At 38.4% G+C, this 4,156-nt stretch overlaps 1 long non-coding RNA gene across 1 annotated transcript; it reads right to left on the bottom strand.

The window, feature by feature from the left end:
• Positions 1-1,045: 1,045 nt before the first annotated feature.
• Positions 1,046-3,512, bottom strand: LOC147386500 (uncharacterized). The gene is made up of 2 exons (XR_015172058.1): positions 2,827-3,512; positions 1,046-1,319 (listed from the first exon to the last, which is right to left on the bottom strand). It is a non-coding gene; the product is annotated as an uncharacterized LOC147386500 (long non-coding RNA).
• Between the last annotated feature and the right edge of the window lie 644 nt (positions 3,513-4,156).

The raw sequence follows: 4,156 nt of genomic DNA, 5'->3' as shown, positions 1-4,156 counted from the left end.
TCAGGTTCACATTGGTTTCAACACCAAGCTCTTCCCCTAGTTTCCATTTAGTTCACGCAAACAGTGGCAAGTGGAGAGAAAAGTACCGCGAAGAACGTATTGAGCTACTTGAAGATAAGATAGCCCAGCTATCGAGTCTTGTTGATGGTGTTGGGCAACTAAATGGTCGTCAGAACACATTGAAAGAAGAATTTATGACCCTCATTACTAGAGTAGTTGACCTCGAAGAAGATACCCGAGGATCCCTAGCCAACCTTCTTGAATAAATCACAAAGCTCATTACGAAGGTAAGTCTCCTTGTCAAAGTCATCAGTAATAAAAGGCCTACCAATAGTGAAGTTCCTCCCTCGCACCTGCGAATCCCCGAGTCACGAACCTTTAGTAGTGCACGTGATGCAAAAGAACTCAAGAATTTCCTATTTGACATAGAGCAGTACTTCTGTGTTGTTCGTCCATATTTCAAATAGGTAAATGTCACAACAACTTTTATGTATATTGCAAGTAATGCCAAACTATGGTGGCAAACAAAGTACACCAAGATGGAAAGTGGCCAATGTTCCATGATACATGGGATGACCTTAAAAGGGAGTTGAAACATCAGTTTTTATCAAAAAATGTGGAGTTCATTACCTGTAGAAAGTTGAGGCAGCTCCATTAGATAGGTATAATTTACAATTACGTGAAGTAGTTTTCTAACTTGATGCTTGATATTCGTGATATGTCAGAGAATGACAAGTTGTTCTCATTCCAAGAAAGGCTCAAGCTTTGGGTTCAGATAGAGTTTCAAAGACAACGTGTACAAGATTTCGCATCTGCAATTGTCGCAATCAAGCGATTAACTGATTATACTCCCACGATGGGAGCACATATAATATATACCCTCACTCGAAGGGCTACTCCTGTGGCGCCCCGCCGAATGCTAATACAAATCCCCATGTCAGATCTCGAGGTACTAAGTGGCACCTCGAAATTTCGGCATGGTCTCCTCTGTTTATGTTAGCATTCCAAGGCATTCAACCTGCACCTGATAAACGACATACAATCCTGCATACATATACAAAATATAATACTAGCGGAAGCTTATACACGTCTAATAACGTACGAATTATCAGAGTGCGGAAGAAGAAAATTTACGGGATTATACAAAATTTTCTCACTCTAACAAGAGTCCTAACGCTCAATACAAATCTATAATACTCCTAGACAAATGGAGTATAACTCCAATACTTACCAGGTGACGGACTCTGGCTGTCTATCTGACCCACCAGATGATTCTCACTCATGTTCTACTCCTGCCTCGCTAAGCTTCGGATCTGAAACTAAAAAAATGGAGGATGAAAGGGTGAGTAACAATGGTTACCCAGTAAGGAAACAACAATTTCTGCCAATAACCTCTCCTAACATGAACGAATAAACATACTGAATCATTTTAAAATAAACAAAGTTTTACAGAAGAAAACTACGATTAACTGGTACATATAGCCAGGGATGAGCAACTAAATATTTTAAAACTCACATTACATCGATCAGCAGTACTCACTATAACATTCTCTTTTTATACAAATCTAATTGATCAAATGGAAACAATAAACATGCATTTCATTTTATATATCAAAATAAGCAACAGATAGATAATACACGATGGTGGAGTATTGGAATTAGAGAGTTGGGATTCACGACTGGATCGCTCCCAGTCGGGACATGATGTTACAATTCCTTTCTGGCTTTTAGTTCCTGATTTTGTGGCCGGTCGCTGCCCTTACCACGTTTGGTTGACCATTTATCCGGCTCAGGCTGGCCGTTTGACGTGACCGTAAGCAATGGGTCTCTTTTCGATGTGTCAGAACGTTCGACTACTATAGATTGTTAGTGATCACTGACTAATCATCTTCGTCTATGCCTATCAGGCGTGCAAGTGATTCCCAAATATACAAACCATTCGTATACGACCACCTTTACATTACAAGTTCACTGGTAAAGATAGAGAGGAATAAACCCGGATTCCAGTTGTGACTCCACTCTCATACGCGTCCCATACCACGTATGAGTTTGGTGGTCCCTACCGTACATCCCAGGATAGTACACCACTCCGGATGATATGACGCACTATCCCTTCAGGCATTCACAAACTCTTTAACAGCTCACAAAATAGCTACATATATATATTATTTTCATTTGAAAACAAAAGAGAAATTAACAATACAAGGTTGAGAATAGATATCCAGTTTCCTACCATGCAAGTGTGGCCACCCGGCCTAAAATAAATAACATAACAGAGCGCCTCACGCTAACAGAAAGTAAATAAACATGCAACCAGTAACATTATCCCTGGATATCCGTTCACCAACCTGCATACAACACAACAACGTAAAATGCAGACATCACCCCTTGGGTGTGACTCTGACATTTTACCGTTTCATACCATTTTTCCCTTTTTTCGACTTTTACAGTTTTCAATCTCTTCATAAAATATCTATTTTCTGATATTCATCAACTCAATATGAGTTCATTGAATATTAAATCACATTTTTCAACTATAGAATTTATTTCTATCAATAATATTGAAAAAAAAATACAAATTTCATATCAAAACGGGGTCCGAGCAGTGCACAAGACCCAATTTATGGCAATAACCCGTTAAAATACTCTACCCACGTATAATTTGTTAAAAATACAATTAAACATATCAAACATGCAATTTCTGGCGTGAATTTTGAAATAAACAAAGAATTCTATATTTCGGAAATACATTCAAATTTTTCCAATAAAATCCTAAATGCAATTTTCACAATCTATGATTACTAATAGAAATTGAGAGTTCCTTACAATGTCTAGGCGAAAGGATCGAAGCACGTGCGCGAAAATCGAGGCGATTGGCGCGATAATCGAGATGGACCGAACTTCGAAGCGGCTGATTTTCGAAACTGGCTTGGTGGTTTTGAAGATCTCGACGTGTTCGTCTCTTCTCCCTTCTACGGCGAAAGGTGGTTTGACCCCGAAATCGATGAAAACCGAGGTCGAAGTTACGAAAATCTCCGTATAAAAATACGGCTGATTTTTTACTATACGGGGTGAAAAAGACAAGAAAACGGAAGGAACTTGGTTGGGTTATGTAAAGAATGAGGCTGCGGACGTTTCTCCCTTCTACGTCGGAAAGCGATTTGACCCCGAAACGGACGAAATCCGAGGTCAAAGTTTCGAAATTTTCGTATCCAAATACGACTGATTTTTTACGATATCGGATGAAATAGAAAGTGAAACGAAGAAAGGTTGGGTGGGTTTTGTAGAGAACGTAGCTGCGGACATTTCTCCCTTCTGCGTCGATCGTCGACGGCGAGCCGTTTGTGAGAGATCTGAGGTGGAAGAATCGGAGGAAAATCAAATTTTTCGTTTTATATGTCTCGGCCATATGACGCGTTGGGGAAGATGGGTTTAAAAAAAAATTAAAATTTTTTTTTTTTTTTTTTTATATAAAAGTTGGGACGAAATTGGTATTTTGTCAATTGTTTGGATCGTCGATAACTTGATCATTCGGACTCCAAATCTGACAAACGAATACTCTATTTTGTCTAATTTTTCGTTCCGGATCTAATGGTATAGTCAATTTCTACAATTATGTCTCCATCAAAAATTTACATTTTTGGCCTGACGTGACCCCTAAACTTGATGTCGTTTTCGTTTTTGGCGATAATTCGACTTCCTGATCTCCAAAAATGACAAATAAATAGTCTATGTTGAATAATTTTTCGTTATGAACCCAATGGTATAATCGAATTTTAAAAATTATTGTTCTAACAAAAAGTCACTATTTTAGCTTGGTCCGACCCGGTAATCGAGGATTTTGCAACTTTTATATTTGGACTCGCATTTGAGCGTGCTTATAGGCTAAACTATGTTTTTCGATCATTTTAAATCTAATGGTGAGGTCAGATTCCATTAAAAATGATCAGAACAAGGTCGCACAGTTTTACCCTAAGTCCCACTTTCAAGATTTTCTTAAAATTCCACTATTTATTTTTCCTCGAGATACGAATTAAAAATTTGGGGTGTTACAACTCCAAACAACATGAGCGCACAAATAAGCCTTCGATGGTAAAAATGAAGGGCACAAACATAGTTCTAGTTAGGAATCCCAATGGAATTCCTCATCTTCATA

Source organism: Akebia trifoliata, chromosome 14 (genome assembly GCF_017979445.1).
Source record: "Akebia trifoliata isolate Shusen 1 chromosome 14, ASM1797944v1, whole genome shotgun sequence".
Classification (NCBI taxonomy): Eukaryota; Viridiplantae; Streptophyta; class Magnoliopsida; order Ranunculales; family Lardizabalaceae; genus Akebia; species Akebia trifoliata.
This window is presented reverse-complemented; position numbering and strand designations above follow the sequence as displayed.